The 27,240-nt window shown below is 42.2% G+C and overlaps 2 long non-coding RNA genes across 3 annotated transcripts in view; both read right to left on the bottom strand.

Annotated features, from left to right (window-relative positions):
* Positions 1-27,240, bottom strand: part of LOC311428387 — a 432,091-nt gene that overhangs the window by 19,639 nt on the left and 385,212 nt on the right. The gene's annotated exons all lie outside the window — the stretch shown is intronic.
* Positions 206-1,110, bottom strand: LOC311428390. The gene is made up of 2 exons (XR_014687693.1): positions 718-1,110; positions 206-590 (listed from the first exon to the last, which is right to left on the bottom strand). It is a non-coding gene; the product is annotated as an uncharacterized lncRNA (long non-coding RNA).

Raw genomic sequence — 27,240 nt, 5'->3', positions numbered from 1 at the left:
CTCTGAATGCGCAGCCCCCCCATACAAGCGCCTTTTCCACAGAAGCCACCGACCACCCGCCGCCTCGCCCCCTCCCAATTCGGCCTGCCCCAGGGCGCCACCGACCACCAACCTCCTTGCAGCACCACGCCTCAGCATCCCGAGCTATCCCGACAGCTTCCACCCATCGGGAGGTCCCACTTGTAATAAATGACCGAGTCCCAAATAGGCTTACAATTAATGTTTATGATTTATTAAAGGAATAGAGGTAAGCAAGCAGCGCTGGGTGCGCCAGGAGTCTCTGCTCCACCAAGACGCACACAAGTTACATCAGGCGGCTGGTTTTTATGCTGCTAGGCTAATACATATTCATTACTACTTCTACAAAAGGCAGGGTTATTCTAATTAGTTCCCAGAATCCAAACCCTCCCACTGGTGCAGGCGTTATCAGTCTCCGGTGGTCCCTCTGGGGGCCGCTCGTACTGAAGGCTCGTAGTCTTCCTCCCAGGCTTTGTCCTTTGGTCGTTCTTCAGCTTCTCCCCTCCCCTTATTTAGTAGTTGCTGGGCCAGATGTCAGAAAGCTGTGTCTCGTGCAATAGTCCGCACAGGCACTGCATAGCAAACACACCAAGTAACATTGACTTCAGTTACTCGCAACAGTTACTCACCTGATAAAGAACTGCATGCAATAAAGGCACCAAGTACTACATTATTCTAACAGATCCTACTAGCTGTTACCTCAAAAAGATGTGCGTACCCCTCGCTACTTGGAAACGCATCAGTCCATAAACTCTCATCCACCTGAAGAAGCCTGCAACTGACCGAAGGAAAAACAAACACCCCAAAGAGCAGCCCAAGCAGAATGAGCTCTCTGAGGGGATGCCTGGGACTCACATACCATTTGGCCCCGACTAGCACCCAAATCCAATCACCTGGGAAGGGTAGGGGCAAAGCACAAGGAAGTAGGAAGAGAGCAGCAGCAGCAGCTGTGGTGTTTGTTTTTTTTTTTTTTTTGTGTGTGTGTGTGTGTGATTTTTCTTTTTATTTTTTAATCAGTTTTAGCTCAAAAGCATGCATAGTGCAGACAAGAGAACTAGGGTGTTTCTAGAAGCAAAAATCCCCATGCTTTTGCTGCAGCTTTCAATATTAAAAGACATTATGACCAAGCAAGTAATTGGAACTCTTCCAACTGGAATTAGCTCAAACTTTTATTTACGTATAAAGAAAAAACGAGGAGTAGAACATCTGCTCCATCTTTTCCTCTTTCACCTTGCCATAGGCAGCTCTGGCTGTGACGTCCCAGATTGCATACTGTGTTTCAGCTTTAACAAATGAAAACCTTTACCCTAACCCTTACCCTTATCCTAACCATTAGCTTACCCTTATTCTTACCCCAAACCTAACGCTAATCCTTACCCTTACCCTAATCCTTACCCTAAACCTAACCCTTTCCCTAAACCTTATCCTCACCCTAAGCCTTACCCTTAGCCTTACCCTAACACTTACCCTTGCCCTAACCCTTACCCATACCCTAATCTGAACCCAAACCCTAACCCTAATACTCTCACCCTAACCCTTACTCTAACCCTAACCACAACCCCAACCCCTAACCCCTAACCCTCACCCTAACCCTCTAAACCTACCCCTAACCTATCCCTCACCCTAACCCTCTAAGCCTAACCCTAACCCTCTAAGCCTAACAATAACCCCCAACCCCAACCCTCACCCGAAACCCTAACTCTAGCCCCAGCCCTAGCCCCTAACCCTAGTTCCCGAGAACTACATCTCCCGGTATGCTCTGGGCATTCAACATGGCCTCCCGGAAGTCCGGAGTCCCGAGAACTACATCTCCCGGCATGCTCTGGGCACACAACATGGCCTCCCAGTGCCGGAAAACTACACCTACCAGCATTCCCCGCACAGCCAGCATGGCCAATCACAGGCCGAGTGCTCGAGAACTGCATTTACCAGCACTCACTGGAACCCTCACCGCCCTTACAAAAAAAGCCTCAAGCCCTAACATCCAAAAAAACCTCGAAACCCCTACAGACCTAACCCAAACTATTTACCACACTAAACCCCTGAAGACCTATGCCTAAAACCCCCAACCCAAAATCTTAGGATGCTCAAAACCCAAACCCAACCCAAAACGTTAGGAATGCTCAAAGCCCTAGCCCAAAAACTTAGGGCGCTCCAAACCCTAACCCCAAAACATTAAGACGCAAAAAACCCTAACCCAAAAACTTAGGGTAATACACCATAAATGTTTGTTCATTGTCTTTTGCATTATAAAAACAAGGAGTTCTGTTTGAGGAGCGGGAGTTGCGAAAGCTCCCGGCTGAAGTAAGGAGCTGCATAATGCTTGCCTAGACACTATGAAAATACTTTTGCTTAATTTTCTTAAAACCGTTGGGTTTCGTTGGGTTTTCCGTGGTCATCATGGTGGAAAAGTGTAAATTGTGGGTTTTGGAGAACATCAGGTAGGTTTATGAGGACTTTTGGGGCAGATTCAAGGTTTTTAGGGTTTTCTTCTGTTTTTTTCTAGTGATCCAGTTGTTTTTCGGCATGTTTTTGACGTGTTTTGGGTTCTCCGTTGGGTTTCGTTGGGTTTTCCGTGGTCATCATGGTGGAAAAGGGTAAATTGTGGGTTTTGGAGAACATCAGGTAGGTTTAGGGGGACTTTTGGGGTGGATTCATGGTATTTGGTTTTTTTTTCTGTTTTTTTTTTTTTTTTTTTTGGGGGGTGATCCCGTTCTTTTTTGGTGTGTTTTTGATGTGTTTTTGGGTCTCCATTAGGTTTTGTTGGGTTCTTGTTGGTCATCATGTTGGAAAAGTGTAAATTGTGGGTTTTGGAGAATATCAGGTGTTTTTAAGTTTTTTTGGGTGGTGTATCTATGGTTTTGGGGGAATTCTTCTGTTTTTTTTTTAGCGTTTTCTTCTGTTTTTGGGGTGGTCCCGTTCTTTTTTGGGGTGTTTCTGACGTGTTTTGGGTTCTCCGTTGGGTTTCGTTGGGTTTTCGATAGTCATCATGGTGGAAAAGGGTAAATTTGTGGGTTTTGGAGAACATCAGGTAGGTTTAGGCTCGTTTTGGGATTGGATCTGTGCTTTTTGGGGATTTTCTTCCAGTTTATGGGTGATCCCTTTCTTTTTTGGGGTGTTTTTGACGTGTTTTGGTGTCTCCTTTTGGGTTTTCGTTTGGTTCATGTTGGTCATCATGGTGAAAATTGTAAATTTTGGGGGGGGGAATTTTCTTCCAGTTTTGGGGGTGATCCCGTTCTTTTTTGGGGTGTTTTTGACATGTTTTGGGGTCTCTGTTGGGTTTTGTTGGTTTCTTGTTTTTCATCATGTTGGAAAAGTTTAACTTGCATGTTTTGGAGAACATCAGGTAGGTTTAGTGTCGTTTTGGGGTGGATCTATTTTTTTGGGGTTTTCTTTCGTTTTGGGGGGTTATCCCATTCTTTTTTGGGGTGTTTTTGACTTGTTTTGGGGTCTCCGTTGGGTTTTAGTTGGATTCTCGTTGGTCCTTAAGGGAAATGGGAGTGGATTGTGGGTTTTGAAGAAGATCAGGTGAGTTTAGGGTGGTTTTGCGGGGAAATTCATAGTTTTTGGTGTTTTTTCTTCTGATTCAGTTCTTTTTTGGGGTGTTTTTGACGTGTTTTGGGGTTTCCGTTGGGTTTCGTTGAGTTCCTAATGGGTTTTATGGTGGTTGGGAGTGGACATTTGGATTTGGAGAACATCAGGTACGTTTAGAGTGGTTTTGGGATTGGATCCGTGCTTTTTGGGGTTTTCTTTGGTTTTGGGGGTGATCCTGTTCTTGTTTGGGGTGTTTTTGACGTGTTTTGGGTTCTCCGTTGGGTTTCGTTGTGTTTTCCGTGGTCATCATGGTGGAAAAGTGTAAATTGTGGGTTTTGGAGAACATCAGGTAGGTTTATGAGGACTTTTGGGGCAGATTCATGGTTTTTAGGGTTTTCTTCTGTTTTTTCTAGTGATCCAGTTGGTTTTCGGCATGTTTTTGACGTGTTTTGTGGTCTCCGTTGGGTTTCGTTGGGTTTTCCGTGGTCATCATGGTGGAAAAGTGTAAATTGTGGGTTTTGGAGAACATCAGGTAGATTTAGGGTGTTTTGGGGGTGGATCTATGGTTTTGGAGGATTTTGTTCCAGTTTTGGGGTGATCGAATTCATTTTTGGGGTGTTTCTGACGTGTTCTGGGTTCTTCGTTGGGTTTCGTTGGGTTTTCCGTGGTCATCATGGTGGAAAAGTGTAAATTGTGGGTTTTGGAGAACATCAGGTAGGTTTAGGGGGACTTTTGGGGTGGATTCATGATATATGGGGTTTTCTTCTGTTTTTTTTTTTTTTTTTTTTTTTGGGGGCGGGGTGATCCAATTCATTTTGGGGGTGTTTTTGACGTGTTTTGGGGTCTCCATTGGGTTTCGTTGCGTTTTCCGTGGTCATCATGGTGGAAAAGGGTAAATTGTTGGTTTTGGAGAACATCAGGTAGGTTTAGGTTGGTTTTGGGATTGGATCTATGGTTTTGGGGGAATTTCTTTTGTTTTTGGGGGTGATCCCGTTCTTTTTTGGGGTGTTTTTGACGTGTTTTGGGGTCTCCGTTGGTATTCCTTGGGTTTTATGTGGTCATGGTGGTGGAAAATTGTAAATTGTGGGTTTTGGAGAACTTCAGGTAGGTTTAGGGGAATTTTGGGGTGGATTCATGGTATTTGGTCTTTTCTTCTGTTTTTTTTTGGGTGATCCTGTTCTTTTTTGGGGTGTTTATGACGTGTTTTGGGGTCTCCGTTGGGTTTTAGTTGGGTTCTTGTTGGTCATCATGGTGAAAAAGTGTAAATTGTGGCTTTTGGAGAACATCAGGTAGGTTTAGGGGGACTTTTGGGGCAGAGTCATGTTTTTTGGTGTTTTCTTCTGTTTCTTGGGGTGGTCCCTTTCTTTTTTGGGAAGTTTTTGAGGTGTCTGGGGGTCTCCGTTGGGTTTTGTTGTGTACTCGTTGGTCATCGTGGTGGAAAATGGTAAATTGTGGGTTTTGGAGAACATCAGGTAGGTTTAGGGTGGTTTTGGGATTGGATCCGTGCTTTTTGGGGATTTTCTTCCAGTTTATGGGTGATCCCTTTATTTTTGAGGTGTTTTTGACGTGTTTTGGTGTCTCGTTTTGGGTTTTCGTTTGGTTCATGTTGGTCATCCTGGTGAAAAAGTGTAAATTGTGGCTTTTGGAGAACATCAGGTAGGTTTAGGGGGACTTTTGGTGTTGATCTATGGCTTTTGGGGTTTTCTTTCGTTTTTAGGGTTTATCCCGTTCTTGTTTGGGGTGTTTTTGACTTCTTTTGGGGTCTCCGTTGGGTTTCGTTGGGTTTTCCATGGTCATCATGTTGGAAAATTGTAAATTGTGGGTTTTGGAGATCATCAGGTAGGTTTAGGGTGGTTTTGGGGTGGATCTATGATTTTGAAGGATTTTCTTCCAATTTTGGGGGTGATCCCTTTCTTTTTTTTTTTTTTTTTTTTTTTTTTTTTTTTTTTTTGACGTGTTTTTTGGTCTCCATTGGGTTTCGTTGGGTTTTCCATGGTCATCAATGTGGAAAAGTGTAAATTGTGGGTTTTGGAGAACTTCAGGTTGGTTTAGGGGGATTTTTGGTGTGGATCTATGGCTTTTGGGGTTTTCTTTCGTTGTTGGGGTTGAACCAGTTCTTTTTTGGGGTGTTTTTGACGTTTTTGGGGTCTCCGTTGGGTTTTGTTGGGTTTTCGTTGGTCGTTAAGCTAAATGGGAGTGGATTGTGGGTTTTGAAGAAGATCAGGTGAGTTTAGGGTGATTTGGGAGGGAAATGCATAGTTTTGTTTTTTTTTTCTTCTGATCCAGTTCTTTTTTGGGGTGTTTTTGACGTGTTTTGGGGTTTCCGTTGTGGTTTGTTGAGTTCCTAATGGGTTTTATGGTGGGTGGGAGTGGATTTTGGGATCTGGAGAAGATCAGGTAGGTTTAAGGGTTTTCTTGGGGTTAAATCACGTATTTTCTTCTGATCCGGTTTGCTTTTGGGGTGTTTTTGAGGTGTTTTGGGGTTTCTGTTGCGTTTTGTTTAGTTCCTAATGGGTTTTATGGTGGTTGGGAGTGGACATTTGGATTTGGAGAACATCAGGTACGTTTAGAGTGGTTTTGGGATTGGATCCGTGCTTTTTGGGGTTTTCTTTGGTTTTGGGGGTGATCCTGTTCTTGTTTGGGGTGTTTTTGACGTGTTTTGGGTTCTCCGTTGGGTTTCGTTGTGTTTTCCGTGGTCATCATGGTGGAAAAGTGTAAATTGTGGGTTTTGGAGAACATCAGGTAGGTTTATGAGGACTTTTGGGGCAGATTCATGGTTTTTAGGGTTTTCTTCTGTTTTTTTCTAGTGATCCAGTTGTTTTTCGGCATGTTTTTGACGTGTTTTGTGGTCTCCGTTGGGTTTCGTTGGGTTTTCCGTGGTCATCATGGTGGAAAAGTGTAAATTGTGGGTTTTGGAGAACATCAGGTAGATTTAGGGTGTTTTGGGGGTGGATCTATGGTTTTGGAGGATTTTGTTCCAGTTTTGGGGTGATCGAATTCATTTTTGGGGTGTTTCTGACGTGTTCTGGGTTCTTCGTTGGGTTTCGTTGGGTTTTCCGTGGTCATCATGGTGGAAAAGTGTAAATTGTGGGTTTTGGAGAACATCAGGTAGGTTTAGGGGGACTTTTGGGGTGGATTCATGATATATGGGGTTTTCTTCTGTTTTTTTTTTTTTTTTTTTTTTTGGGGGCGGGGTGATCCAATTCATTTTGGGGGTGTTTTTGACGTGTTTTGGGGTCTCCATTGGGTTTCGTTGCGTTTTCCGTGGTCATCATGGTGGAAAAGGGTAAATTGTTGGTTTTGGAGAACATCAGGTAGGTTTAGGTTGGTTTTGGGATTGGATCTATGGTTTTGGGGGAATTTCTTTTGTTTTTGGGGGTGATCCCGTTCTTTTTTGGGGTGTTTTTGACGTGTTTTGGGGTCTCCGTTGGTATTCCTTGGGTTTTATGTGGTCATGGTGGTGGAAAATTGTAAATTGTGGGTTTTGGAGAACTTCAGGTAGGTTTAGGGGAATTTTGGGGTGGATTCATGGTATTTGGTCTTTTCTTCTGTTTTTTTTTGGGTGATCCTGTTCTTTTTTGGGGTGTTTATGACGTGTTTTGGGGTCTCCGTTGGGTTTTAGTTGGGTTCTTGTTGGTCATCATGGTGAAAAAGTGTAAATTGTGGCTTTTGGAGAACATCAGGTAGGTTTAGGGGGACTTTTGGGGCAGAGTCATGTTTTTTGGTGTTTTCTTCTGTTTCTTGGGGTGGTCCCTTTCTTTTTTGGGAAGTTTTTGAGGTGTCTGGGGGTCTCCGTTGGGTTTTGTTGTGTACTCGTTGGTCATCGTGGTGGAAAATGGTAAATTGTGGGTTTTGGAGAACATCAGGTAGGTTTAGGGTGGTTTTGGGATTGGATCCGTGCTTTTTGGGGATTTTCTTCCAGTTTATGGGTGATCCCTTTATTTTTGAGGTGTTTTTGACGTGTTTTGGTGTCTCGTTTTGGGTTTTCGTTTGGTTCATGTTGGTCATCCTGGTGAAAAAGTGTAAATTGTGGCTTTTGGAGAACATCAGGTAGGTTTAGGGGGACTTTTGGTGTTGATCTATGGCTTTTGGGGTTTTCTTTCGTTTTTAGGGTTTATCCCGTTCTTGTTTGGGGTGTTTTTGACTTCTTTTGGGGTCTCCGTTGGGTTTCGTTGGGTTTTCCATGGTCATCATGTTGGAAAATTGTAAATTGTGGGTTTTGGAGATCATCAGGTAGGTTTAGGGTGGTTTTGGGGTGGATCTATGATTTTGAAGGATTTTCTTCCAATTTTGGGGGTGATCCCTTTCTTTTTTTTTTTTTTTTTTTTTTTTTTTTTTTTTTTTTGACGTGTTTTTTGGTCTCCATTGGGTTTCGTTGGGTTTTCCATGGTCATCAATGTGGAAAAGTGTAAATTGTGGGTTTTGGAGAACTTCAGGTTGGTTTAGGGGGATTTTTGGTGTGGATCTATGGCTTTTGGGGTTTTCTTTCGTTGTTGGGGTTGAACCAGTTCTTTTTTGGGGTGTTTTTGACGTTTTTGGGGTCTCCGTTGGGTTTTGTTGGGTTTTCGTTGGTCGTTAAGCTAAATGGGAGTGGATTGTGGGTTTTGAAGAAGATCAGGTGAGTTTAGGGTGATTTGGGAGGGAAATGCATAGTTTTGTTTTTTTTTTCTTCTGATCCAGTTCTTTTTTGGGGTGTTTTTGACGTGTTTTGGGGTTTCCGTTGTGGTTTGTTGAGTTCCTAATGGGTTTTATGGTGGGTGGGAGTGGATTTTGGGATCTGGAGAAGATCAGGTAGGTTTAAGGGTTTTCTTGGGGTTAAATCACGTATTTTCTTCTGATCCGGTTTGCTTTTGGGGTGTTTTTGAGGTGTTTTGGGGTTTCTGTTGCGTTTTGTTTAGTTCCTAATGGGTTTTATGGTGGTTGGGAGTGGACATTTGGATTTGGAGAACATCAGGTACGTTTAGAGTGGTTTTGGGATTGGATCCGTGCTTTTTGGGGTTTTCTTTGGTTTTGGGGGTGATCCTGTTCTTGTTTGGGGTGTTTTTGACGTGTTTTGGGTTCTCCGTTGGGTTTCGTTGTGTTTTCCGTGGTCATCATGGTGGAAAAGTGTAAATTGTGGGTTTTGGAGAACATCAGGTAGGTTTATGAGGACTTTTGGGGCAGATTCATGGTTTTTAGGGTTTTCTTCTGTTTTTTTCTAGTGATCCAGTTGTTTTTCGGCATGTTTTTGACGTGTTTTGTGGTCTCCGTTGGGTTTCGTTGGGTTTTCCGTGGTCATCATGGTGGAAAAGTGTAAATTGTGGGTTTTGGAGAACATCAGGTAGGTTTAGGGGGACTTTTGGGGTGGATTCATGATATATGGGGTTTTCTTCTGTTTTTTTTTTTTTTTTTTTTTTTTGGGGGCGGGGTGATCCAATTCATTTTGGGGGTGTTTTTGACGTGTTTTGGGGTCTCCATTGGGTTTCGTTGCGTTTTCCGTGGTCATCATGGTGGAAAAGGGTAAATTGTTGGTTTTGGAGAACATCAGGTAGGTTTAGGTTGGTTTTGGGATTGGATCTATGGTTTTGGGGGAATTTCTTTTGTTTTTGGGGGTGATCCCGTTCTTTTTTGGGGTGTTTTTGACGTGTTTTGGGGTCTCCGTTGGTATTCCTTGGGTTTTATGTGGTCATGGTGGTGGAAAATTGTAAATTGTGGGTTTTGGAGAACTTCAGGTAGGTTTAGGGGAATTTTGGGGTGGATTCATGGTATTTGGTCTTTTCTTCTGTTTTTTTTTGGGTGATCCTGTTCTTTTTTGGGGTGTTTATGACGTGTTTTGGGGTCTCCGTTGGGTTTTAGTTGGGTTCTTGTTGGTCATCATGGTGAAAAAGTGTAAATTGTGGCTTTTGGAGAACATCAGGTAGGTTTAGGGGGACTTTTGGGGCAGAGTCATGTTTTTTGGTGTTTTCTTCTGTTTCTTGGGGTGGTCCCGTTCTTTTTTGGGAAGTTTTTGAGGTGTCTGGGGGTCTCCGTTGGGTTTTGTTGTGTACTCGTTGGTCATCGTGGTGGAAAATGGTAAATTGTGGGTTTTGGAGAACATCAGGTAGGTTTAGGGTGGTTTTGGGATTGGATCCGTGCTTTTTGGGGATTTTCTTCCAGTTTATGGGTGATCCCTTTATTTTTGAGGTGTTTTTGACGTGTTTTGGTGTCTCGTTTTGGGTTTTCGTTTGGTTCATGTTGGTCATCCTGGTGAAAAAGTGTAAATTGTGGCTTTTGGAGAACATCAGGTAGGTTTAGGGGGACTTTTGGTGTGGATCTATGGCTTTTGGGGTTTTCTTTCGTTTTTAGGGTTTATCCCGTTCTTGTTTGGGGTGTTTTTGACTTCTTTTGGGGTCTCCGTTGGGTTTCGTTGGGTTTTCCATGGTCATCATGTTGGAAAATTGTAAATTGTGGGTTTTGGAGATCATCAGGTAGGTTTAGGGTGGTTTTGGGGTGGATCTATGATTTTGAAGGATTTTCTTCCAATTTTGGGGGTGATCCCTTTTTTTTTTTTTTTTTTTTTTTTTTTTTTTTTTTGACGTGTTTTTTGGTCTCCATTGGGTTTCGTTGGGTTTTCCATGGTCATCAATGTGGAAAAGTGTAAATTGTGGGTTTTGGAGAACTTCAGGTTGGTTTAGGGGGATTTTTGGTGTGGATCTATGGCTTTTGGGGTTTTCTTTCGTTGTTGGGGTTGAACCAGTTCTTTTTTGGGGTGTTTTTGACGTTTTTGGGGTCTCCGTTGGGTTTTGTTGGGTTTTCGTTGGTCGTTAAGCTAAATGGGAGTGGATTGTGGGTTTTGAAGAAGATCAGGTGAGTTTAGGGTGATTTGGGAGGGAAATGCATAGTTTTGTTTTTTTTTTTCTTCTGATCCAGTTCTTTTTTGGGGTGTTTTTGACGTGTTTTGGGGTTTCCGTTGTGGTTTGTTGAGTTCCTAATGGGTTTTATGGTGGGTGGGAGTGGATTTTGGGATCTGGAGAAGATCAGGTAGGTTTAAGGGTTTTCTTGGGGTTAAATCACGTATTTTCTTCTGATCCGGTTTGCTTTTGGGGTGTTTTTGAGGTGTTTTGGGGTTTCTGTTGCGTTTTGTTTAGTTCCTAATGGGTTTTATGGTGGTTGGGAGTGGACTTTGGGATTTGGAGAAGATCAGGTAGGTTTAGGGTGGTTTTGGGATTGGATCCATGCTTTTTGGGGATTTTCTTCCAGTTTTGGGGGTTATCCCGTTCTTTTTTGGGGTGTTTTTGACATGTTTTGATGTCTCTGTTGGGTTTTGTTGGGTTTTCTGTTGGCATCTTGGTGGAAAAGGGTAAATTGTGGGTTTTCGAGAACTTCAGGTAGGTTTAGGGGGACTTTTGGGGTGGATTCATGGTATTTGGGGTTTTCTTCTGTTTTTTGGGGTGATCCTGTTCTTTTTTGGGCTGTTTTTGACGTGTTTTGGGGTTGTCCGTTGGGTTTTGTTGGGTTCTCGTTGGTCATCATTGTGAAAAAGGGTAAATTGTGGGTTTTGGAGAACATCAGGTAGGCTTAGGGGGACTTTTGGGGTGGATCTATGGCATTTGGGTTTTTCTTCTGTTTTTGGGGGAGATCCTGTTCTTTTTTTTTTTTTTTTTTTTGTTTTTTTTTTTTTTTTTGACATGTTTTTTGTCTCCATTGGGTTTCGTTGGGTTTTCCATGGTCATCATGGTGGAAAAGGGTAAATTTGTGGGTTTTGGAGAACATCAGGTAGGTTTAGGCTGGTTTTGGGATTGGATCTGTGCTTTTTGGGGATTTTCTTCCAGTTTATGGGTGATCCCTTTCTTTTTTGGGGTGTTTTTGACGTGTTTTGGTGTCTCCTTTTGGGTTTTCGTTTGGTTCATGTTGGTCATCATGGTGAAAATTGTAAATTTTTGGGGGGGGAATTTTCTTCCAGTTTTGGGGGTGATCCCGTTCTTTTTTGGGGTGTTTTTGACATGTTTTGGGGTCTCCATTGGTTTTTGTTGTGTTCTTGTTGTTCATCATGGTGAAAACGGGTAAATTGTGGGTATTGGAGAACATCAGGTAGGTTTAGTGTGGTTTTGGGGTGGATCTATGTTTTTTTGGGGTTTTCTTTCTTTTTTAGGGGTTATCCTGTTCTTGTTTGGGGTGTTTTTGACTTGTTTTGGGGTCTCCGTTGGGTTTTAGTTGGATTCTCGTTGGTCCTTAAGGGAAATGGGAGTGGATTGTGGGTTTTGAAGAAGATCAGGTGAGTTTAGGGTGGTTTTGCGGGGAAATTCATAGTTTTTGGTGTTTTTTCTTCTGATTCAGTTCTTTTTTGGGGTGTTTTTGACGTGTTTTGGGGTTTCCGTTGGGTTTCGTTGAGTTCCTAATGGGTTTTATGGTGGTTGGGAGTGGACATTTGGATTTGGAGAACATCAGGTACGTTTAGAGTGGTTTTGGGATTGGATCCGTGCTTTTTGGGGTTTTCTTTGGTTTTGGGGGTGATCCTGTTCTTGTTTGGGGTGTTTTTGACGTGTTTTGGGTTCTCCGTTGGGTTTCGTTGTGTTTTCCGTGGTCATCATGGTGGAAAAGTGTAAATTGTGGGTTTTGGAGAACATCAGGTAGGTTTATGAGGACTTTTGGGGCAGATTCATGGTTTTTAGGGTTTTCTTCTGTTTTTTCTAGTGATCCAGTTGGTTTTCGGCATGTTTTTGACGTGTTTTGTGGTCTCCGTTGGGTTTCGTTGGGTTTTCCGTGGTCATCATGGTGGAAAAGTGTAAATTGTGGGTTTTGGAGAACATCAGGTAGGTTTAGGGGGACTTTTGGGGTGGATTCATGATATATGGGGTTTTCTTCTGTTTTTTTTTTTTTTTTTTTTTTTTGGGGGCGGGGTGATCCAATTCATTTTGGGGGTGTTTTTGACGTGTTTTGGGGTCTCCATTGGGTTTCGTTGCGTTTTCCGTGGTCATCATGGTGGAAAAGGGTAAATTGTTGGTTTTGGAGAACATCAGGTAGGTTTAGGTTGGTTTTGGGATTGGATCTATGGTTTTGGGGGAATTTCTTTTGTTTTTGGGGGTGATCCCGTTCTTTTTTGGGGTGTTTTTGACGTGTTTTGGGGTCTCCGTTGGTATTCCTTGGGTTTTATGTGGTCATGGTGGTGGAAAATTGTAAATTGTGGGTTTTGGAGAACTTCAGGTAGGTTTAGGGGAATTTTGGGGTGGATTCATGGTATTTGGTCTTTTCTTCTGTTTTTTTTTGGGTGATCCTGTTCTTTTTTGGGGTGTTTATGACGTGTTTTGGGGTCTCCGTTGGGTTTTAGTTGGGTTCTTGTTGGTCATCATGGTGAAAAAGTGTAAATTGTGGCTTTTGGAGAACATCAGGTAGGTTTAGGGGGACTTTTGGGGCAGAGTCATGTTTTTTGGTGTTTTCTTCTGTTTCTTGGGGTGGTCCCGTTCTTTTTTGGGAAGTTTTTGAGGTGTCTGGGGGTCTCCGTTGGGTTTTGTTGTGTACTCGTTGGTCATCGTGGTGGAAAATGGTAAATTGTGGGTTTTGGAGAACATCAGGTAGGTTTAGGGTGGTTTTGGGATTGGATCCGTGCTTTTTGGGGATTTTCTTCCAGTTTATGGGTGATCCCTTTATTTTTGAGGTGTTTTTGACGTGTTTTGGTGTCTCGTTTTGGGTTTTCGTTTGGTTCATGTTGGTCATCCTGGTGAAAAAGTGTAAATTGTGGCTTTTGGAGAACATCAGGTAGGTTTAGGGGGACTTTTGGTGTGGATCTATGGCTTTTGGGGTTTTCTTTCGTTTTTAGGGTTTATCCCGTTCTTGTTTGGGGTGTTTTTGACTTCTTTTGGGGTCTCCGTTGGGTTTCGTTGGGTTTTCCATGGTCATCATGTTGGAAAATTGTAAATTGTGGGTTTTGGAGATCATCAGGTAGGTTTAGGGTGGTTTTGGGGTGGATCTATGATTTTGAAGGATTTTCTTCCAATTTTGGGGGTGATCCCTTTTTTTTTTTTTTTTTTTTTTTTTTTTTTTTTTGACGTGTTTTTTGGTCTCCATTGGGTTTCGTTGGGTTTTCCATGGTCATCAATGTGGAAAAGTGTAAATTGTGGGTTTTGGAGAACTTCAGGTTGGTTTAGGGGGATTTTTGGTGTGGATCTATGGCTTTTGGGGTTTTCTTTCGTTGTTGGGGTTGAACCAGTTCTTTTTTGGGGTGTTTTTGACGTTTTTGGGGTCTCCGTTGGGTTTTGTTGGGTTTTCGTTGGTCGTTAAGCTAAATGGGAGTGGATTGTGGGTTTTGAAGAAGATCAGGTGAGTTTAGGGTGATTTGGGAGGGAAATGCATAGTTTTGTTTTTTTTTTTCTTCTGATCCAGTTCTTTTTTGGGGTGTTTTTGACGTGTTTTGGGGTTTCCGTTGTGGTTTGTTGAGTTCCTAATGGGTTTTATGGTGGGTGGGAGTGGATTTTGGGATCTGGAGAAGATCAGGTAGGTTTAAGGGTTTTCTTGGGGTTAAATCACGTATTTTCTTCTGATCCGGTTTGCTTTTGGGGTGTTTTTGAGGTGTTTTGGGGTTTCTGTTGCGTTTTGTTTAGTTCCTAATGGGTTTTATGGTGGTTGGGAGTGGACTTTGGGATTTGGAGAAGATCAGGTAGGTTTAGGGTGGTTTTGGGATTGGATCCATGCTTTTTGGGGATTTTCTTCCAGTTTTGGGGGTTATCCCGTTCTTTTTTGGGGTGTTTTTGACATGTTTTGATGTCTCTGTTGGGTTTTGTTGGGTTTTCTGTTGGCATCTTGGTGGAAAAGGGTAAATTGTGGGTTTTCGAGAACTTCAGGTAGGTTTAGGGGGACTTTTGGGGTGGATTCATGGTATTTGGGGTTTTCTTCTGTTTTTTGGGGTGATCCTGTTCTTTTTTGGGCTGTTTTTGACGTGTTTTGGGGTTGTCCGTTGGGTTTTGTTGGGTTCTCGTTGGTCATCATTGTGAAAAAGGGTAAATTGTGGGTTTTGGAGAACATCAGGTAGGCTTAGGGGGACTTTTGGGGTGGATCTATGGCATTTGGGTTTTTCTTCTGTTTTTGGGGGAGATCCTGTTCTTTTTTTTTTTTTTTTTTTTTGTTTTTTTTTTTTTTTTTGACATGTTTTTTGTCTCCATTGGGTTTCGTTGGGTTTTCCATGGTCATCATGGTGGAAAAGGGTAAATTTGTGGGTTTTGGAGAACATCAGGTAGGTTTAGGCTGGTTTTGGGATTGGATCTGTGCTTTTTGGGGATTTTCTTCCAGTTTATGGGTGATCCCTTTCTTTTTTGGGGTGTTTTTGACGTGTTTTGGTGTCTCCTTTTGGGTTTTCGTTTGGTTCATGTTGGTCATCATGGTGAAAATTGTAAATTTTTGGGGGGGGAATTTTCTTCCAGTTTTGGGGGTGATCCCGTTCTTTTTTGGGGTGTTTTTGACATGTTTTGGGGTCTCCATTGGTTTTTGTTGTGTTCTTGTTGTTCATCATGGTGAAAACGGGTAAATTGTGGGTATTGGAGAACATCAGGTAGGTTTAGTGTGGTTTTGGGGTGGATCTATGTTTTTTTGGGGTTTTCTTTCTTTTTTAGGGGTTATCCTGTTCTTGTTTGGGGTGTTTTTGACTTGTTTTGGGGTCTCCGTTGGGTTTTAGTTGGATTCTCGTTGGTCCTTAAGGGAAATGGGAGTGGATTGTGGGTTTTGAAGAAGATCAGGTGAGTTTAGGGTGGTTTTGCGGGGAAATTCATAGTTTTTGGTGTTTTTTCTTCTGATTCAGTTCTTTTTTGGGGTGTTTTTGACGTGTTTTGGGGTTTCCGTTGGGTTTCGTTGAGTTCCTAATGGGTTTTATGGTGGTTGGGAGTGGACATTTGGATTTGGAGAACATCAGGTACGTTTAGAGTGGTTTTGGGATTGGATCCGTGCTTTTTGGGGTTTTCTTTGGTTTTGGGGGTGATCCTGTTCTTGTTTGGGGTGTTTTTGACGTGTTTTGGGTTCTCCGTTGGGTTTCGTTGTGTTTTCCGTGGTCATCATGGTGGAAAAGTGTAAATTGTGGGTTTTGGAGAACATCAGGTAGGTTTATGAGGACTTTTGGGGCAGATTCATGGTTTTTAGGGTTTTCTTCTGTTTTTTCTAGTGATCCAGTTGGTTTTCGGCATGTTTTTGACGTGTTTTGTGGTCTCCGTTGGGTTTCGTTGGGTTTTCCGTGGTCATCATGGTGGAAAAGTGTAAATTGTGGGTTTTGGAGAACATCAGGTAGATTTAGGGTGTTTTGGGGGTGGATCTATGGTTTTGGGGGATTTTGTTCCAGTTTTGGGGTGATCGAATTCATTTTTGGGGTGTTTCTGACGTGTTTTGGGTTCTTCGTTGGGTTTCGTTGGGTTTTCTGTTGGCATCTTGGTGGAAAAGGGTAAATTGTGGGTTTTGGAGAACTTCAGGTAGGTTTAGGGGGACTTTTGGGGTGGATTCATGGTATTTGGGGTTTTCTTCTGTTTTTTGGGGTGATCCTGTTCTTTTTTGGGCTGTTTTTGACATGTTTTGGGGTTGTCCGTTGGGTTTTGTTGGGTTCTCGTTGGTCATCATTGTGAAAAAGGGTAAATTGTGGGTTTTGGAGAACATCAGGTAGGCTTAGGGGGACTTTTGGGGTGGATCTATGGCATTTGGGTTTTTCTTCTGTTTTTGGGGGAGATCCTGTTCTTTTTTTTGTTTTTTTTTTTTTTTTTTTTTTTTTTTTTTTTGACATGTTTTTTGTCTCCATTGGGTTTCGTTGGGTTTTCCATGGTCATCATGGTGGAAAAGGGTAAATTTGTGGGTTTTGGAGAACATCAGGTAGGTTTAGGCTGGTTTTGGGATTGGATCTGTGCTTTTTGGGGATTTTCTTCCTGTTTATGGGTGATCCCTTTCTTTTTTGGGGTGTTTTTGACGTGTTTTGGTGTCTCGTTTTGGGTTTTCGTTTGGTTCATGTTGGTCATCATGGTGAAAATTGTAAATTTTTTGGGGGGGAATTTTCTTCCAGTTTTGGGGGTGATCCCGTTCTTTTTTGGGGTGTTTTTGACATGTTTTGGGGTCTCTGTTGGGTTTTGTTGGTTTCTTGTTTTTCATCATGTTGGAAAAGTTTAACTTGCGTGTTTTGGAGAACATCAGGTAGGTTTAGTGTCGTTTTGGGGTGGATCTATTTTTTTGGGGTTTTCTTTCGTTTTGGGGGGTTATCCCATTCTTTTTTGGGGTGTTTTTGACTTGTTTTGGGGTCTCCGTTGGGTTTTAGTTGGATTCTCGTTGGTCCTTAAGGGAAATGGGAGTGGATTGTGGGTTTTGAAGAAGATCAGGTGAGTTTAGGTTGGTTTTGCGGGGAAATTCATAGTTTTTGGTGTTTTTTCTTCTGATTCAGTTCTTTTTTGGGGTGTTTTTGATGTGTTTTGGGGTCTCCGTTGGTTTTTGTTGTGTTCTTGTTGTTCATCATGGTGAAAACGGGTAAATTGTGGGTATTGGAGAACATCAGGTAGGTTTAGTGTGGTTTTGGGGTGGATCTATGTTTTTTTGGGGTTTTCTTTCTTTTTTAGGGGTTATCCTGTTCTTGTTTGGGGTGTTTTTGACTTGTTTTGGGGTCTCCGTTGGGTTTTAGTTGGATTCTCGTTGGTCCTTAAGGGAAATGGGAGTGGATTGTGGGTTTTGAAGAAGATCAGGTGAGTTTAGGGTGGTTTTGCGGGGAAATTCATAGTTTTTGGTGTTTTTTCTTCTGATTCAGTTCTTTTTTGGGGTGTTTTTGACGTGTTTTGGGGTTTCCGTTGGGTTTCGTTGAGTTCCTAATGGGTTTTATGGTGGTTGGGAGTGGACATTTGGATTTGGAGAACATCAGGTACGTTTAGAGTGGTTTTGGGATTGGATCCGTGCTTTTTGGGGTTTTCTTTGGTTTTGGGGGTGATCCTGTTCTTGTTTGGGGTGTTTTTGACGTGTTTTGGGTTCTCCGTTGGGTTTCGTTGTGTTTTCCGTGGTCATCATGGTGGAAAAGTGTAAATTGTGGGTTTTGGAGAACATCAGGTAGGTTTATGAGGACTTTTGGGGCAGATTCATGGTTTTTAGGGTTTTCTTCTGTTTTTTCTAGTGATCCAGTTGGTTTTCGGCGTGTTTTTGACGTGTTTTGTGGTCTCCGTTGGGTTTCGTTGGGTTTTCCGTGGTCATCATGGTGGAAAAGTGTAAATTGTGGGTTTTGGAGAACATCAGGTAGATTTAGGGTGTTTTGGGGGTGGATCTATGGTTTTGGGGGATTTTGTTCCAGTTTTGGGGTGATCGAATTCATTTTTGGGGTGTTTCTGACGTGTTTTGGGTTCTTCGTTGGGTTTCGTTGGGTTTTCTGTTGGCATCTTGGTGGAAAAGTGTAAATTGTGGGTTTTGGAGAACTTCAGGTAGGTTTAGGGGGACTTTTGGGGTGGATTCATGGTATTTGGGGTTTTCTTCTGTTTTTTGGGGTGATCCTGTTCTTTTTTGGGCTGTTTTTGACGTGTTTTGGGGTTGTCCGTTGGGTTTTGTTGGGTTCTCGTTGGTCATCATTGTGAAAAAGGGTAAATTGTGGGTTTTGGAGAACATCAGGTAGGCTTAGGGGGACTTTTGGGGTGGATCTATGGCATTTGGGTTTTTCTTCTGTTTTTTGGGGTGATCCTGTTCTTTTTTGGGCTGTTTTTGACGTGTTTTGGGGTTGTCCGTTGGGTTTTGTTGGGTTCTCGTTGGTCATCATTGTGAAAAAGGGTAAATTGTGGGTTTTGGAGAACTTCAGGTAGGTTTAGGGGAATTTTGGGGTGGATTCATGGTATTTGGTCTTTTCTTCTGTTTTTTTTTGGGTGATCCTGTTCTTTTTTGGGGTGTTTATGATGTGTTTTGGGGTCTCCGTTGGGTTTTAGTTGGGTTCTTGTTGGTCATCATGTTGGAAAAGTGTAAATTGTGGCTTTTGGAGAACATCAGGTAGGTTTAGGGGGACTTTTGGGGCAGAGTCATGTTTTTTGGTGTTTTCTTCTGTTTCTTGGGGTGGTCCCTTTCTTTTTTGGGAAGTTTTTGAGGTGTCTGGGGGTCTCCGTTGGGTTTTGTTGTGTACTCGTTGGTCATCGTGGTGGAAAATGGTAAATTGTGGGTTTTGGAGAACATCAGGTAGGTTTAGGGTGGTTTTGGGATTGGATCCGTGCTTTTTGGGGATTTTCTTCCAGTTTATGGGTGATCCCTTTATTTTTGAGGTGTTTTTGACGTGTTTTGGTGTCTCGTTTTGGGTTTTCGTTTGGTTCATGTTGGTCATCCTGGTGAAAAAGTGTAAATTGTGGCTTTTGGAGAACATCAGGTAGGTTTAGGGGGACTTTTGGTGTGGATCTATGGCTTTTGGGGTTTTCTTTCTTTTTTAGGGTTTATCCCGTTCTTGTTTGGGGTGTTTTTGACTTCTTTTGGGGTCTCCGTTGGGTTTCGTTGGGTTTTCCATGGTCATCATGTTGGAAAATTGTAAATTGTGGGTTTTGGAGATCATCAGGTAGGTTTAGGGTGGTTTTGGGGTGGATCTATGATTTTGAAGGATTTTCTTCCAATTTTGGGGGTGATCCCTTTCTTTTTTTTTTTTTTTTTTTTTTTTTTTTTTTTTTTGACGTGTTTTTTGGTCTCCATTGGGTTTCGTTGGGTTTTCCATGGTCATCAATGTGGAAAAGTGTAAATTGTGGGTTTTGGAGAACTTCAGGTTGGTTTAGGGGGATTTTTGGTGTGGATCTATGGCTTTTGGGGTTTTCTTTCGTTGTTGGGGTTGAACCAGTTCTTTTTTGGGGTGTTTTTGACGTTTTTGGGGTCTCCGTTGGGTTTTGTTGGGTTTTCGTTGGTCGTTAAGCTAAATGGGAGTGGATTGTGGGTTTTGAAGAAGATCAGGTGAGTTTAGGGTGATTTGGGAGGGAAATGCATAGTTTTGTTTTTTTTTTCTTCTGATCCAGTTCTTTTTTGGGGTGTTTTTGACGTGTTTTGGGGTTTCCGTTGTGGTTTGTTGAGTTCCTAATGGGTTTTATGGTGGGTGGGAGTGGATTTTGGGATCTGGAGAAGATCAGGTAGGTTTAAGGGTTTTCTTGGGGTTAAATCACGTATTTTCTTCTGATCCGGTTTGCTTTTGGGGTGTTTTTGAGGTGTTTTGGGGTTTCTGTTGCGTTTTGTTTAGTTCCTAATGGGTTTTATGGTGGTTGGGAGTGGACATTTGGATTTGGAGAACATCAGGTACGTTTAGAGTGGTTTTGGGATTGGATCCGTGCTTTTTGGGGTTTTCTTTGGTTTTGGGGGTGATCCTGTTCTTGTTTGGGGTGTTTTTGACGTGTTTTGGGTTCTCCGTTGGGTTTCGTTGTGTTTTCCGTGGTCATCATGGTGGAAAAGTGTAAATTGTGGGTTTTGGAGAACATCAGGTAGGTTTATGAGGACTTTTGGGGCAGATTCATGGTTTTTAGGGTTTTCTTCTGTTTTTTTCTAGTGATCCAGTTGTTTTTCGGCATGTTTTTGACGTGTTTTGTGGTCTCCGTTGGGTTTCGTTGGGTTTTCCGTGGTCATCATGGTGGAAAAGTGTAAATTGTGGGTTTTGGAGAACATCAGGTAGGTTTAGGGGGACTTTTGGGGTGGATTCATGATATATGGGGTTTTCTTCTGTTTTTTTTTTTTTTGTTTTTTTTTGGGGGCGGGGTGATCCAATTCATTTTGGGGGTGTTTTTGACGTGTTTTGGGGTCTCCATTGGGTTTCGTTGCATTTTCCGTGGTCATCATGGTGGAAAAGGGTAAATTGTTGGTTTTGGAGAACATCAGGTAGGTTTAGGTTGGTTTTGGGATTGGATCTATGGTTTTGGGGGAATTTCTTTTGTTTTTGGGGGTGATCCCGTTCTTTTTTGGGGTGTTTTTGACGTGTTTTGGGGTCTCCGTTGGTATTCCTTGGGTTTTATGTGGTCATGGTGGTGGAAAATTGTAAATTGTGGGTTTTGGAGAACTTCAGGTAGGTTTAGGGGAATTTTGGGGTGGATTCATGGTATTTGGTCTTTTCTTCTGTTTTTTTTTGGGTGATCCTGTTCTTTTTTGGGGTGTTTATGACGTGTTTTGGGGTCTCCGTTGGGTTTTAGTTGGGTTCTTGTTGGTCATCATGGTGAAAAAGTGTAAATTGTGGCTTTTGGAGAACATCAGGTAGGTTTAGGGGGACTTTTGGGGCAGAGTCATGTTTTTTGGTGTTTTCTTCTGTTTCTTGGGGTGGTCCCGTTCTTTTTTGGGAAGTTTTTGAGGTGTCTGGGGGTCTCCGTTGGGTTTTGTTGTGTACTCGTTGGTCATCGTGGTGGAAAATGGTAAATTGTGGGTTTTGGAGAACATCAGGTAGGTTTAGGGTGGTTTTGGGATTGGATCCGTGCTTTTTGGGGATTTTCTTCCAGTTTATGGGTGATCCCTTTATTTTTGAGGTGTTTTTGACGTGTTTTGGTGTCTCGTTTTGGGTTTTCGTTTGGTTCATGTTGGTCATCCTGGTGAAAAAGTGTAAATTGTGGCTTTTGGAGAACATCAGGTAGGTTTAGGGGGACTTTTGGTGTGGATCTATGGCTTTTGGGGTTTTCTTTCGTTTTTAGGGTTTATCCCGTTCTTGTTTGGGGTGTTTTTGACTTCTTTTGGGGTCTCCGTTGGGTTTCGTTGGGTTTTCCATGGTCATCATGTTGGAAAATTGTAAATTGTGGGTTTTGGAGATCATCAGGTAGGTTTAGGGTGGTTTTGGGGTGGATCTATGATTTTGAAGGATTTTCTTCCAATTTTGGGGGTGATCCCTTTCTTTTTTTTTTTTTTTTTTTTTTTTTTTTTTTTTTTGACGTGTTTTTTGGTCTCCATTGGGTTTCGTTGGGTTTTCCATGGTCATCAATGTGGAAAAGTGTAAATTGTGGGTTTTGGAGAACTTCAGGTTGGTTTAGGGGGATTTTTGGTGTGGATCTATGGCTTTTGGGGTTTTCTTTCGTTGTTGGGGTTGAACCAGTTCTTTTTTGGGGTGTTTTTGACGTTTTTGGGGTCTCCGTTGGGTTTTGTTGGGTTTTCGTTGGTCGTTAAGCTAAATGGGAGTGGATTGTGGGTTTTGAAGAAGATCAGGTAAGTTTAGGGTGATTTGGGAGGGAAATGCATAGTTTTGTTTTTTTTTTTCTTCTGATCCAGTTCTTTTTTGGGGTGTTTTTGACGTGTTTTGGGGTTTCCGTTGTGGTTTGTTGAGTTCCTAATGGGTTTTATGGTGGGTGGGAGTGGATTTTGGGATCTGGAGAAGATCAGGTAGGTTTAAGGGTTTTCTTGGGGTTAAATCACGTATTTTCTTCTGATCCGGTTTGCTTTTGGGGTGTTTTTGAGGTGTTTTGGGGTTTCTGTTGCGTTTTGTTTAGTTCCTAATGGGTTTTATGGTGGTTGGGAGTGGACTTTGGGATTTGGAGAAGATCAGGTAGGTTTAGGGTGGTTTTGGGATTGGATCCATGCTTTTTGGGGATTTTCTTCCAGTTTTGGGGGTTATCCCGTTCTTTTTTGGGGTGTTTTTGACATGTTTTGATGTCTCTGTTGGGTTTTGTTGGGTTTTCTGTTGGCATCTTGGTGGAAAAGGGTAAATTGTGGGTTTTCGAGAACTTCAGGTAGGTTTAGGGGGACTTTTGGGGTGGATTCATGGTATTTGGGGTTTTCTTCTGTTTTTTGGGGTGATCCTGTTCTTTTTTGGGCTGTTTTTGACGTGTTTTGGGGTTGTCCGTTGGGTTTTGTTGGGTTCTCGTTGGTCATCATTGTGAAAAAGGGTAAATTGTGGGTTTTGGAGAACATCAGGTAGGCTTAGGGGGACTTTTGGGGTGGATCTATGGCATTTGGGTTTTTCTTCTGTTTTTGGGGGAGATCCTGTTCTTTTTTTTGTTTTTTTTTTTTTTTTTTTTTTTTTTTTTTTTGACATGTTTTTTGTCTCCATTGGGTTTCGTTGGGTTTTCCATGGTCATCATGGTGGAAAAGGGTAAATTTGTGGGTTTTGGAGAACATCAGGTAGGTTTAGGCTGGTTTTGGGATTGGATCTGTGCTTTTTGGGGATTTTCTTCCAGTTTATGGGTGATCCCTTTCTTTTTTGGGGTGTTTTTGACGTGTTTTGGTGTCTCCTTTTGGGTTTTCGTTTGGTTCATGTTGGTCATCATGGTGAAAATTGTAAATTTTTGGGGGGGGAATTTTCTTCCAGTTTTGGGGGTGATCCCGTTCTTTTTTGGGGTGTTTTTGACATGTTTTGGGGTCTCCGTTGGTTTTTGTTGTGTTCTTGTTGTTCATCATGGTGAAAACGGGTAAATTGTGGGTATTGGAGAACATCAGGTAGGTTTAGTGTGGTTTTGGGGTGGATCTATGTTTTTTTGGGGTTTTCTTTCTTTTTTAGGGGTTATCCTGTTCTTGTTTGGGGTGTTTTTGACTTGTTTTGGGGTCTCCGTTGGGTTTTAGTTGGATTCTCGTTGGTCCTTAAGGGAAATGGGAGTGGATTGTGGGTTTTGAAGAAGATCAGGTGAGTTTAGGGTGGTTTTGCGGGGAAATTCATAGTTTTTGGTGTTTTTTCTTCTGATTCAGTTCTTTTTTGGGGTGTTTTTGACGTGTTTTGGGGTTTCCGTTGGGTTTCGTTGAGTTCCTAATGGGTTTTATGGTGGTTGGGAGTGGACATTTGGATTTGGAGAACATCAGGTACGTTTAGAGTGGTTTTGGGATTGGATCCGTGCTTTTTGGGGTTTTCTTTGGTTTTGGGGGTGATCCTGTTCTTGTTTGGGGTGTTTTTGACGTGTTTTGGGTTCTCCGTTGGGTTTCGTTGTGTTTTCCGTGGTCATCATGGTGGAAAAGTGTAAATTGTGGGTTTTGGAGAACATCAGGTAGGTTTATGAGGACTTTTGGGGCAGATTCATGGTTTTTAGGGTTTTCTTCTGTTTTTTCTAGTGATCCAGTTGGTTTTCGGCATGTTTTTGACGTGTTTTGTGGTCTCCGTTGGGTTTCGTTGGGTTTTCCGTGGTCATCATGGTGGAAAAGTGTAAATTGTGGGTTTTGGAGAACATCAGGTAGATTTAGGGTGTTTTGGGGGTGGATCTATGGTTTTGGGGGATTTTGTTCCAGTTTTGGGGTGATCGAATTCATTTTTGGGGTGTTTCTGACGTGTTTTGGGTTCTTCGTTGGGTTTCGTTGGGTTTTCTGTTGGCATCTTGGTGGAAAAGGGTAAATTGTGGGTTTTCGAGAACTTCAGGTAGGTTTAGGGGGACTTTTGGGGTGGATTCATGGTATTTGGGGTTTTCTTCTGTTTTTTGGGGTGATCCTGTTCTTTTTTGGGCTGTTTTTGACATGTTTTGGGGTTGTCCGTTGGGTTTTGTTGGGTTCTCGTTGGTCATCATTGTGAAAAAGGGTAAATTGTGGGTTTTGGAGAACATCAGGTAGGCTTAGGGGGACTTTTGGGGTGGATCTATGGCATTTGGGTTTTTCTTCTGTTTTTGGGGGAGATCCTGTTCTTTTTTTTGTTTTGTTTTGTTTTTTTTTTTTTTTTTTTTTTTTTGACATGTTTTTTGTCTCCATTGGGTTTCGTTGGGTTTTCCATGGTCATCATGGTGGAAAAGGGTAAATTTGTGGGTTTTGGAGAACATCAGGTAGGTTTAGGCTGGTTTTGGGATTGGATCTGTGCTTTTTGGGGATTTTCTTCCTGTTTATGGGTGATCCCTTTCTTTTTTGGGGTGTTTTTGACGTGTTTTGGTGTCTCGTTTTGGGTTTTCGTTTGGTTCATGTTGGTCATCATGGTGAAAATTGTAAATTTTTTGGGGGGGAATTTTCTTCCAGTTTTGGGGGTGATCCCGTTCTTTTTTGGGGTGTTTTTGACATGTTTTGGGGTCTCTGTTGGGTTTTGTTGGTTTCTTGTTTTTCATCATGTTGGAAAAGTTTAACTTGCGTGTTTTGGAGAACATCAGGTAGGTTTAGTGTCGTTTTGGGGTGGATCTATTTTTTTGGGGTTTTCTTTCGTTTTGGGGGGTTATCCCATTCTTTTTTGGGGTGTTTTTGACTTGTTTTGGGGTCTCCGTTGGGTTTTAGTTGGATTCTCGTTGGTCCTTAAGGGAAATGGGAGTGGATTGTGGGTTTTGAAGAAGATCAGGTGAGTTTAGGTTGGTTTTGCGGGGAAATTCATAGTTTTTGGTGTTTTTTCTTCTGATTCAGTTCTTTTTTGGGGTGTTTTTGATGTGTTTTGGGGTCTCCGTTGGTTTTTGTTGTGTTCTTGTTGTTCATCATGGTGAAAACGGGTAAATTGTGGGTATTGGAGAACATCAGGTAGGTTTAGTGTGGTTTTGGGGTGGATCTATGTTTTTTTGGGGTTTTCTTTCTTTTTTAGGGGTTATCCTGTTCTTGTTTGGGGTGTTTTTGACTTGTTTTGGGGTCTCCGTTGGGTTTTAGTTGGATTCTCGTTGGTCCTTAAGGGAAATGGGAGTGGATTGTGGGTTTTGAAGAAGATCAGGTGAGTTTAGGGTGGTTTTGCGGGGAAATTCATAGTTTTTGGTGTTTTTTCTTCTGATTCAGTTCTTTTTTGGGGTGTTTTTGACGTGTTTTGGGGTTTCCGTTGGGTTTCGTTGAGTTCCTAATGGGTTTTATGGTGGTTGGGAGTGGACATTTGGATTTGGAGAACATCAGGTACGTTTAGAGTGGTTTTGGGATTGGATCCGTGCTTTTTGGGGTTTTCTTTGGTTTTGGGGGTGATCCTGTTCTTGTTTGGGGTGTTTTTGACGTGTTTTGGGTTCTCCGTTGGGTTTCGTTGTGTTTTCCGTGGTCATCATGGTGGAAAAGTGTAAATTGTGGGTTTTGGAGAACATCAGGTAGGTTTATGAGGACTTTTGGGGCAGATTCATGGTTTTTAGGGTTTTCTTCTGTTTTTTCTAGTGATCCAGTTGGTTTTCGGCGTGTTTTTGACGTGTTTTGTGGTCTCCGTTGGGTTTCGTTGGGTTTTCCGTGGTCATCATGGTGGAAAAGTGTAAATTGTGGGTTTTGGAGAACATCAGGTAGATTTAGGGTGTTTTGGGGGTGGATCTATGGTTTTGGGGGATTTTGTTCCAGTTTTGGGGTGATCGAATTCATTTTTGGGGTGTTTCTGACGTGTTTTGGGTTCTTCGTTGGGTTTCGTTGGGTTTTCTGTTGGCATCTTGGTGGAAAAGGGTAAATTGTGGGTTTTGGAGAACTTCAGGTAGGTTTAGGGGGACTTTTGGGGTGGATTCATGGTATTTGGGGTTTTCTTCTGTTTTTTGGGGTGATCCTGTTCTTTTTTGGGCTGTTTTTGACGTGTTTTGGGGTTGTCCGTTGGGTTTTGTTGGGTTCTCGTTGGTCATCATTGTGAAAAAGGGTAAATTGTGGGTTTTGGAGAACATCAGGTAGGCTTAGGGGGACTTTTGGGGTGGATCTATGGCATTTGGGTTTTTCTTCTGTTTTTTGGGGTGATCCTGTTCTTTTTTGGGCTGTTTTTGACGTGTTTTGGGGTTGTCCGTTGGGTTTTGTTGGGTTCTCGTTGGTCATCATTGTGAAAAAGGGTAAATTGTGGGTTTTGGAGAACTTCAGGTAGGTTTAGGGGAATTTTGGGGTGGATTCATGGTATTTGGTCTTTTCTTCTGTTTTTTTTTGGGTGATCCTGTTCTTTTTTGGGGTGTTTATGATGTGTTTTGGGGTCTCCGTTGGGTTTTAGTTGGGTTCTTGTTGGTCATCATGTTGGAAAAGTGTAAATTGTGGCTTTTGGAGAACATCAGGTAGGTTTAGGGGGACTTTTGGGGCAGAGTCATGTTTTTTGGTGTTTTCTTCTGTTTCTTGGGGTGGTCCCGTTCTTTTTTGGGAAGTTTTTGAGGTGTTTGGGGGTCTCCGTTGGGTTTTGTTGTGTACTCGTTGGTCATCGTGGTGGAAAATGGTAAATTGTGGGTTTTGGAGAACATCAGGTAGGTTTAGGGTGGTTTTGGGATTGGATCCATGCTTTTTGGGGATTTTCTTCCAGTTTATGGGTGATCCCTTTCTTTTTTGGGGTGTTTTTGACGTGTTTTGGTGTCTCCTTTTGGGTTTTCGTTTGGTTCATGTTGGTCATCATGGTGAAAATTGTAAATTTTTGGGGGGGGGAATTTTCTTCCAGTTTTGGGGGTGATCCCGTTCTTTTTTGGGGTGTTTTTGACATGTTTTGGGGTCTCTGTTGGGTTTTGTTGGGTTCTTGTTTTTCATCATGTTGGAAAAGTTTAACTTGCGTGTTTTGGAGAACATCAGGTAGGTTTAGTGTCGTTTTGGGGTGGATCTATTTTTTTGGGGTTTTCTTTCGTTTTGGGGGGTTATCCCATTCTTTTTTGGGGTGTTTTTGACTTGTTTTGGGGTCTCCGTTGGGTTTTAGTTGGATTCTTGTTGGTCGTTAAGGTAAATGGGAGTGGATTGTGGGTTTTGAAGAAGATCAGGTGAGTTTAGGGTGGTTTTGCGGGGAAATTCATAGTTTTTGGTGTTTTTTCTTCTGATTCAGTTCTTTTTTGGGGTGTTTTTGATGTGTTTTGGGGTCTCCGTTGGTTTTTGTTGTGTTCTTGTTGTTCATCATGGTGAAAACGGGTAAATTGTGGGTATTGGAGAACATCAGGTAGGTTTAGGGGGACTTTTGGGGTGGATCAACGGCTTTTAGGGTTTTCTTCCAGTTTTGGGGGTGATCCCGCTTTTTTTTTGTGGTGTTTTTGACGTGTTTTGGGGTTTCCGTTG

The sequence above is a fragment of the Aythya ferina genome, assembly GCF_964211825.1.
Source record: "Aythya ferina genome assembly, contig: HAP1_SCAFFOLD_64, whole genome shotgun sequence".
NCBI classification, from domain to species: Eukaryota; Metazoa; Chordata; class Aves; order Anseriformes; family Anatidae; genus Aythya; species Aythya ferina.
This window is presented reverse-complemented; position numbering and strand designations above follow the sequence as displayed.